This window comes from Palaemon carinicauda, chromosome 6 (genome assembly GCF_036898095.1).
Source record: "Palaemon carinicauda isolate YSFRI2023 chromosome 6, ASM3689809v2, whole genome shotgun sequence".
Lineage (NCBI taxonomy): Eukaryota > Metazoa > Arthropoda > Malacostraca > Decapoda > Palaemonidae > Palaemon > Palaemon carinicauda.
The window spans coordinates 27641229-27651822 of NC_090730.1; positions in this window are offsets into that span (position 1 = coordinate 27641229).

Here is a 10594-nt window from a genome sequence, read left to right on the forward strand (position 1 = left end):
CGGGTGAGTACTGTACAAGCATTTACTTTTTAAACATAAGACTTACCCGGTACTTATATATATAGCTTACGTCCCTGACGTCACGGCAGAAAATTCGAATCTCGCGCCAATCGCCGATTGGATAGCCAGGTGTTCCACCCCTGCGCCCTAGCGAGGTACCTAGGAACCATTCCAGGAACCCTCATATATTCCCTGCCGCGCTAGCGGCAAGATGTTGGATTTTTCACTCGCTATAACCTGTATATTACAGTTATCTTGGTGATGTACAATTTATTTTTAGCCTTTGCTGGTTGGATTTTATTCTTACTGAGTGTTAGTGCTATAACTACGTTTGTATCTTAACAGAGGTAGGAATGGGAGTTTTTTTCCCCCTACTGTAAAACTTACGAACCTTCTCTTTAACATGATGGTGGAGATCGTTCCACCATCTCTATGACGTCACAATCGTGTGACGTAAGCAACATAGTACTACGTAATATGTTGCATAATTCTTTTCTTTGCTTTTTCTTGTATAGAATGAAAAGGAAATCTAACTTACAATAAGTATTTAACTTTTAATATAAAAAGATTATATTAATTTTTAAGAAATTTTTGTGTTTTTAGTATTCGTTCTTTAAATCATCGATACTATTTTCAAAGATTAAATAGAACTAGCGTATTGTTAATTTTCGCTGCGTAGTTCTCATGAAGATACGATGCAGTCCCAACAATTCTTGATATCGTTGTTTATTTTCTTTCGATGTTGGGATTCTAGTATTATTCGTATATTCACATATGTGTTCCGATTGTAAAGTGTAGCAATCCACTATTTTTGGAAACCCTTAAGATTTAAGAGTTGTTTACATATACTGTACAGTATATATACATTTTTGCGATATCTGTTAATTTTAATAATAACAAATCACTATTTTTGTGAACCTTTAAGAATTAAGGGTTGTTTACATTTATATATGTTATTCCTATATCTGTTCATTTGAATCATATAACATGTAACTTTCCCGGTAGTTATATATAACTACCGGGTGAGTATGTATAACATTTATCTTTACCGGTAGTTCTATGTAACTACCGGGTAAGTGTGTTCAAACATTTATTTACAATGAAAATATCAAGGTAATATTTTATAAAAAATATTTTGTTACATTTTTATATAGCAATAACTAGAAACGATTTTGCATTCTCATTCAAGCCCTTGGCAGTAGAGAAAGATCTATCACAACGGGCAGGACTAATTATGGTCTTTTGTGTAGGAGTTAAAAGTGCAAGTTTCAGTGCTAAATTAGTGCAGTGAATTTCTTCAGCACAGTGGACGTTTCTTCCTAGCCTTAGACCTCTTCCAAGCTCCCCAACCCCTGGGAGAAGGAATGTCGATCGGCCAAAGGAAACGAGAGGCGTTAGCTCACGAGCAGACGTCCTCTCGAGCGTTCCTGTTGACGTTCCCAAGAATGCTCGCCCTTGCATGGGAAAGCAAAGAACGTTGGACGTTAAGGTACTAATATTGCTGTTAGAGTCTTGCTTTGCATCACATTTGTTAATAATAGCAATACTATAATGCTTACGAACCAACATAGACATGGTTTTTGTTCCAGAGCGCCAGTCGGCCATGAGAACCCTCTGATGAACTGAACGCGCCGAGTGACGTAATAAAGATCATTTTACGCTCGGCGCTAAGTCTTTCAGGACGCTCGGCGCCACGTCTTTCAGGACGATTGGTGCCACGTCTTTCAGGATGCTCGGCACCTCGTCTTTCAGAACGCTCGGCGCCACGTCTGTCAGGACGTTCGGCGCCACGTCTTTCAGGACGTTCGGCGCCACGTCTTTCAGGACGATCGGCGCCACGTCTTTCAGGACGATCGGCGCCTCGTATTTCAGGACGCTCGGCGCCTCGTCTTTCAGGACGTTCGGCGCCACGTCTTACAAGATCTTTGTCAGTAGAAGACATTGGTTATCACTTTTCTCCTGTTGAATTTGAGATTCTCTGAAGGAGAAGATTCTTATTCCTTTCGTCATTCAGTTGATTTAGAAACTCATGAAAGTTTTTATGATTAGTTTCCAAATTATCTTATGCCTGTTGCTCCACGTTCGCCTTACACATTGTCATCATTGAAGCTTTAAGGATGGTGGGAGACTGTTTAGAGTCTCAGAAGCACCAAGGAAAGACAGCTTTCTTTTTTCCTCTGAATAACCTGGCCTCTAGATCTTGTATCTGAGGTACAAGATTATTTTTATTATTATCTCTAGCTAAGCTACAACCCTAGTTGGAAAAGTAAGATGCTTTAAGCCCAAGGGCTCCTATAGGAAAAAATAGCCCAGTGAGGAAAGGAAATAAGGAGATAAATAAATGATGAGAATAATTTAACAATAAATCATTCTTAAAACAGTAACAACGTCATAACAACGTCTAAAACAGATATGTCATATAGGGTGGAGGTCTAGCCACGTTATGGTCGAGGACCTTGTGGCAGCCCCACAGAGACTGTTACAGCCCCCTGGGTGGATTGCCGAGTCTCTCTCAAGGAATTCAGGTAAATGAGACATATAAACCTATGAAGCCAGCTTCCTTATCAGGTATTCCAGGATAGCAAGGGTGGAGGTCTAACCACGTTAAGGTCGGGGACCTTGTGGCAGCCCCACAGAGATTTTTACAGCCCCCTGGGTGGATCGCTGAATCTCTTAAGGGATCCAGACATTGGGGCAGGATAACTTTGAGGTCCGTGCTATTCCTTTAGGATGGATGCGAAATCTTTTTCCTAGTGAAACCTCCTTTGTTAGTTACTCTGATAAGACCTCTCTGCAAAACAGACTTTGTAACATCAAATGTCTCTCTTTTGGGAGACGGGGGCCTTTCTCTGGTCCTGGATGTAACTGCTCTCAATGCCTTCGTTCAGAAGTCAAAGTTCTCCAGGGAGACATCGAAATCATGAACTATTTAAAGTCTCATGTCAGCCTGGTCACAAGGCGAAGCAGAGTCTGACTGTTTTTACCTTCAGGCAGTAGAGCCAGACTACATAACTTCTGGCAATCTTGGGAGAAGAGGGGAGCAGACCTTTGGTCAGTACACCTTCTGAAGGAGGATTACAATTTCCTTTCATAGGAAAACCTATTTTAGTTTTAGCTCCAATAGATCTCTCTCACAGTTCTAGAGAGGAGTTTAAGAGGCAGGCTTTGCATTTAAACTTTTGCTAAATGTAGCAGAATACTGCACTCAAGAGACATCAGAGCCTCTCTGTATCTGGACGATTGATTTATCAGAGCTCTTTCTTACGATCTTCATGAAGGATTTTCAGATATCTTTGAACCTTTCAGAAGAATTGCGTTTTCCTGTCAACTAGACGAATTTCTTCTGACACCAGGACGCTTAGCGCCACGTCTTACAGGACGCTTGGCGCCACTCCTTCCAGGACGTTCGGCGCCACGTCTTACAGGACGCTCGGCGCCACGTCTTTCAGGACGCTCGGCGCCACGTCTTTCAGGACGCTCGGCGCCACGTCTTACAGGAAGCTCGGCGCCACGTCTTACAGGATGCTCGCGCCTCATCTTTCAGGACGCTCGGCACCACGTCTTTCAGGACGCTCGGCGCCACGTCTTACAGGACGCTCGGCGCCCCGTTTTTCAGGACTCTCGACGTCGGAGATCCTGAAGGAGGCATGACATTGAACATGAGAACCTCGGACTTCGTGGTGACTCTAGTCGAATTGAATGTCGAGATCAAGGACGCCTTAGTTCCGATCTCTTTGATCACGAAAATTTTTTATTGAGCGTCTAGCCTTAGTACAATGCGGCGACATAGGCGGTGATCTGGGTTTCCTTGACGCCAGGAGTCAGGACCTTAAATACATGTACAGTATCCTGTTAAACACAACGTCACTACTTCCGTTAGATCTTCTGACACCATCACAAAAATACTTTATTTAAGGATGGTGATTCAGAGTCAAGTTTTTTCGGGCTTTTATGTCTCCTCTTAGAACGGAGCAAGCCTTCTTGGAACTGCAATCTTTCTAAGATACAGAAGTGTTCTGCAAGGAAATTGATGAGTGTGTTGGGAAACCTCTCCTCTTGGGGAGGGGGTGTTTTCCCTGGGAAGACTGATTCTTTCTTGGTGACCATTGTTATGTCACTGTTCATCCTAGTTTTCCTGGACCAGGGTTCGATTCCCGGCCAGTCAGAAGCTAGAAGCTATGATCCTTATGTGAGTTATCTTTATTCTCTCCATTTCAACCTCAATCATTTTGGGACAAGGAGAAGGTCTTAGAGTCGATATGCATCTCTTTTAGGATGCTATAAGAAGTTGCCTTCAGTGGTGGTTCGATCCAGTCAACTTCCGGAAGGTCACCCCTTTTGAACAGAGGATCTTAGACCTTGTGTTGTGTCTCCTCACCTCGGTTTCGGGGTGGGAGCAACACTAGACAGTTGGAAGCTTCGGGACTTTGGACAGAGGATCAGAAGTGCTTCCTCATCACCCAAAGGAACTGTTGACAGTCCAGTTGGCTCTCAAAAAGCTTTGAAGGGTCAGTTTGGAACAAAGGGGTGCAGGTCTATGCCGATCACATCACAGAATTGGCTTTCATTGCCAAGCAAGACGGAACCCACTCGAGGTTCCTTTTCGGGACTGAGAGGAGTCTTCTCATCTGGGCTAAGGAGAAGAATGTCATCCTTCTAGCAAGGTTCTTTAAAAGGAGAAGAACTTCTGGAAGAACAGTCTCAGCTGGAGAATGGACACTCCATCGAGAAATCTGCAAGAATCTGTGGCAACTTTGGTGTCGTTCTTGTATAGTCCTATTCGTGACTTAACAGACAAAGACTAGAATCTTACTGCTCTCCAGTGCCAGATCTCAAAGCAGTCCACATAGACACTTTCCTATTAGTCTGGTCCAATCTGGATGTGTACGTTTTCCTCGTTCTATTTCCTTACAAGGTGACACAAAAGTTTGTGTCACACGAAGGGACCAGGTGACTTTAGTGGCCTTCTTTTGGCCCTCAAGAGGATGGTTCACAAAGATACTGGAATGGATGGTGGACTCTCCTAGAAGTCTTCCATTAAGAGTAGTTTTACTCAAACATCCTCTTTTGGAAAGTTACCCTTCTAGTCTCCAAGCTTTTCTTCTGGCTACCTTCAGCCTTTTGAAACCTCACAGGATCTAGACGTTTTCAAAAGAGGCAGCTAATTCTTTTACAAGTGTAATAAAAACTTCTACCATCAGGATTTATCAATCCAAGTGGGAAGCTTTAGAGAATGGTGCAGAGTCAACTCTGTTTTTCTCTTCCAGTATCTCTATAACTCAGATTGCTGACTTCTTGTTTTACCTTCGAAGGAAGCTCATTTGTTCATCCTCTTCCATCAAGGGATACAAGTGTGTGTTAGCGACTGTTGTCAGACACTGTATCTTGGACCTTTCGATTGATGAAGTCCTGCAGGAACTTCTCAACTTGTTTGAAACATCAAACAACCAGGATTCACCAGCTTGGATCCTGGACTCAATCCTGAAGTTCCTTATGAGTGACAAGCTTGAGCACTTGCTTTCATCTTCATTTTAAGGACCTCTCAATGAAAACTATTTTTATTTGTTAGTCTGGTGACATCTAAAAGAATCTGTTAATTCATACGGTTAGTAAAACTTTGGCTTTCGAGATAACGAAGCTATCTGCTCATTGCAGTTAGGCTTTCTCGCCAGGAATGACCGCCTTTCTCAACCTTGACCTAAGGCTTTTGAGTTTCCGAATTTTTCGGATATGGTTGGCGAGGAGTTGGAGAGAGTCCTGTGTTCAGTAAGAACCCTGAAGTTCTACCCAGGCAGTATGAAAGAGTTGCGAGGCAAGTCGAAAGCTCTTTGGTGCTCGATTAAGAAGCCCTCGTTCTCAAATGTCAAGAATGTCCTTTCATTCTTCATCAGACTCTTATAAGAGAGGCTCATATACATTACAGTGAGACTGGCCTCAAGTTTTTAAGGTCAAGACGCATGAGGTTAGTACTATAACAACTTGAATGACCTTCAAGCAGAATAGATTGTGGTGGAGTATTATGGACACAACCTTTTGGGGGAGTAAATCTGTGTTCACTTCACACTATTTTAATCGTGTCCAGACTCTTTATGAGGACTGCTACACTCTGGGACCATTCGTGATAGCGAGTGCAGTAGTGGGTGAAGGATCCACCACTACGTTCCCATAATCCCAATAACCTTTTCTTCTCTTGGAACTTTTATATACACCGGTTTGACAGTCCCTATGAGATCTTCAGCCCCTGGGAGGATCGCTGGATCTCATAAGGCTAGCAGACATAATGAGACAGAGAATCATTGAAGTCAGCTTCCTTATCAGGTACGAACCCTCAAGTTTGTTTTAATTAACTCTTGAGAAAAATTCCAGATATACTAGCTGTCTCTAACCCTCCACCAAAGGTGTTAATCAGCTATACGGTATATATAACTACTGGGTAAGTCTTATGTTTAAAAATGGTATTTTCATTATAAAATAAATTTTTGAACATACTTACTCGGTAGTTATATATAATTAAAGTCCCACCCTCCTCCCCTCGAAGAGACTAGAGGCATGGAATATATGAGGGTTCCTGGAATGGTTCCTAGGTACCTCGCTAGGGCGCAGGGGTGGTACACCTGGCTATCCAATCGGCAATTGGCGCGAGATTCGAATTTTCTGTCGTGACGTCAGGGACGTAAGCTATATATATAACTACCGGGTAAGTACAGTATGTTCAAATATTTATTTTATAATGAAAATACCATTTTTCTTGCTTCCATATTGGTCCCAGATTTCCAATATTCTTCATTTGTTCCGTAACTGGAATACAAACCACGCTATTTAAAAGGGGTTTGTTCCGTAACCGAAATACAAACCACGCTATTTACATAGGGTTTACTTTCGGCGTAGCTGAAATTACGAGCCATTAGATTTTAACGAGGGTTAAACTACCCCCGCGCTAGTTAGCACGGAGGTAGGGAAGGGGTAGCTAGCTACCCCTCCCCCACACACACCGGTGAGCTGCCTCTCTTCACTTTTGGCTCGGACGATGTACAGACGTGTCTGTCTCGTCCTCGCATATTTGACAGCCTTAATCTGTTTTTCTTTTTCTTCCAGTTGTGTGTTTGAAGTTGGTCTCTACCTTTTCTTCCCATTATGCGGAAATGCCCTGGACTTTCCGACCGCCCCTGTGGAACATTCATGTCGGCGGTCGATACAGACCCTCACACCCTTTGCCCGCTGTGTCGAGGTCAACGGTGTGAAAGTGATAATGTTTGTATGGAATGTAGGGAGTGGCCTACCTCCCAGTGGGAGAGGTTTGCCCGGCGGCGTAAGGAGTTCTAAGCAAGACCGTTCTCCCTCAAGGACTGCCTTGGGGAAGGAAGGCTCCAAGGACTCTTCTTCCGTTGCCCGAACCTCCTCCGAAGCTCCCACTCGTTCGGTCTCTCGTGAGAAGCCGCCGAGTGGTAGCGTAGGTTCTTCTTTTGTTTCCCAATCTCGGGGTTCGGGAGAGGGCGTTGCCTCCCATAGCGAGGCAGCTTCCCCTCCTACTCCGGGGGAGGACATTATTGATTTTGTTGATTATGACTAGACTATATCTAACAATGATCTTTTCCAGCTTTGGGCTTCCTTGGGGCTTAAGGGAGCCCTCTTTGATCTGATCCAGTTGGGGGCAGCTGTCCAACAGTCGCCGGTAATACCAGAGGTAGCCCCTCTGGCTATTGTCGACGTTGTTGTGGCAGAGGCGTCCGACGGGTCGGGTCAAACCCCAGCTGCTACTGTTGCGAATGTTGCTGAAGGCTCAGGTTCCCCCTCCGAACATCCTTCGAGGGTAAAGCTGGGTCCAACGGTCTCTCCTGCAGGTGTTCCTCCCTCTCGGGGGAGTGCACTAACAGAGACTCCTCTTCGGAGGACCGACGACGGTGATGCCCTGCCTCGAGGTCGTCTTCGGCGTAAGGCTCGCCCTCCTCTTCGCCGCTGAGGCCTTCCTTCTCCTTACAAGGGAGTTAAGAGGCGCCTTCTCTTCGGGTCTTCATCTTCGTCGTCCCCTGCAAAGGACTCTTCTCGTTGGGAGCAGACCGTGGCAGTAACATCACTGGACCTCTCCGCAGATCGTTCGCGATCTCCTACGCCTGCCAGACCTTCCTTGTTAACTCAAGCACCGGTCCCTTCGGGACAGAAGGACTTATCCCACATCGTGGGTAAGTCCCTTCCGCGCCAGGTTTCACCTGTGCGCCCTTCAGTAGCGCGCAAGCGCCGCCGCTCTTCTGATCGACAGCGCCCTCCTGCTCGTCAGCGCTCTCCTGATCGCCAGCGCTCTCCTGCTCGCCAGCGCTCTCCTGCGCGCAAGCGCTCTCCTGCTGAAGAATCACCTGACTCTCCTCGCCAGCGCTCTCCTGATCACCAGCGCTCTCCTGCTCGCCAGCGCTCTCCTGATCGCCAGCGCTCTCCTGCTCGCCAGCGTTCACCTGCTCACCAGCGCTCTCCTGCTTGCCAGCACTCTCCTGCGTGCAAGCGCTCTCCTGCGATTGAGTCTTCAGACTCTTCTCGCCAGCGCTCTCCTGATCGCCAACGCGCCCCTGATCGCCAGCGCTCTCCTGCTCGTCAGCGCTCTCATGATCTCCAGCGCTCTCCTGCTCGCCAGCGTTCACCTGCTCGCCAGCGCTCGCCTGCGCGCAAGCGCTCTTCTGTTCCTGCTGCGCTCCCTGCGCGTCAACAGTCTCCTGAGCGCCGTCAACCTCCTGCTCGTCAGCGCACTAATGCGCGCCCAGGTCCTGATGCGCCAACGTTCGCCCACGCGCCCATGACCTTCGGATCTGGGCGCAGGCAAGGACATTGATCCTTTGCCTCGCCAGCGTTCCCCTACGCATCACCGTGCGTTTTCTCCGGTGCTCACTTCTAAAGTGCATGCGCGCCCGCGTGCTCGCACGCCCACGAGTTGACTCCTGGGCCCGCCCACGAGCCTTCGCCTTCGAGCACATGAGCGCCCCCTGGCCCTGCCCCCCAATTGGCAACTTCTCTCCGTGCCACTGCGCGCCATCCCACGTGTCACCGATTTCCTACGCGCCAGCGTTCTCCTACATGCCCGGGCGATCCTTCGCCTGTCCGCGAACGCTCACCAACGCGCCCACGTGTCTGATCGCCACAGGTCACCGACTCGCCCACGCGCTAACTCGCCTGTGCGCAGTCGGTCGCCTACTCGCCCCACACGTCATCGTTCGCCAACGCGCCATCGCTCGCCAACGCGCCTTCGCTCGCCAACACGCCATTGCTCGCCAACGTGCTTACACTCGCCTTTGTTCAACCGATCGCCTACGCGCCATCGCTCTTCTGATCGCCAGCGATCACCCGGGCACTCGCGCACACCCTCACCTGTGCATTCACGCACACCTTTTCCTGCGCGTTCACGCGCCCCCTCGCCAGCGCGTCCACGCGCCCCCTCGCCAGCACGTCCACGCACCCACTCTCCCGCGCGCCCACTCGCCCGCGCGCCCACTCGCCCGCGCGCCCACTCGCCCGCGCGCCCGCTCGCCCGCGCGCCCCGCTCGCCCGCGCGCCCGCTCGCCCGCGCGCCCGCGCGCCCGCGCGCCCGCTCGCCCGCGCGCCCGCTCGCCCGCTCGCCCACTCGCCCGCGCGCCATCTCGCCCGCGCGCCATCTCGCCCGCGTGCCATCTCGCCTGCACGCCAACAGTCGCCCGCGCACGACCCAGCACCCACGCGCGACCCAGCGATTTTGCCATCGCGCGAGCGCCAGCGCGACCCCCAACGTGATTCCCGCCGAGTTTCGCAGCGCGCCTAACCTTGCGAGTTGCCGGGACCGCGTGTTTCCAGATCGTCCTCGTGATCGCCATCTTGTAAGCGCCGAGCACGCATCCAGGAGCAGGAAGATTCATCGGAGAGGTCCAGGCAACATTCTTCTTCCCTTTCTTCATTTCAGGCAGGCCCAGTAGTATCCACTCCTAAGGATCAGCTGATCCCCTTCCCTCCAGCGGGAATCGCTGACACTGCGTCAGTCAGCCGCCAGCCTTGGTTTGGTTCCCTGATGAAAGCGGTCGTGCAGGCTATGAAGCCAGCCCTCGCTGATCTGGGACTAAAACCAAAGGCTCCCTCGCCCCCGCTGAAGAGGAGAGGAGTGGATTTCGCGGTAACTTCTCCCAGGGTTAAGCTGGCTCCTAAGAGGTCCGTCGGGAAGGCCCCTTCCCCTTTGCAGGCGTTTTCTCCTTCTCTTGCGGACGAACCTTTCCCGTCCTCGGGAGAATCCAGCGAGGTGAGGCACTCTCCCATGGCACCAATGGGAGGAACCCCACCTCAAGGAAGAGAAACGTCTCGCGTAGGAGGGTCCTTCCAGACCTCTTTGCTGGAGTCCTGTATCCCTCCCAGCAGGGAGCCCAAGGACTCAAAGACGATACCCAAGTCATCTTCGAGGTTTCGTCCAGAGCCAACCGTACCCCGGGAGAACGTCCGCGTGTCCCCCCAAGAAGAGCCATTGGGGACAGGAGACTTAGCTGCCAGTCCACAAGGAGGAGAGCAGCGCGAGTCAGAGCACGTCTTCTGGCAGGTCCTTAATCTTATGAGGCAACTTAATAGTTTTAAGGACCTCGAGACCGCCCCCCGC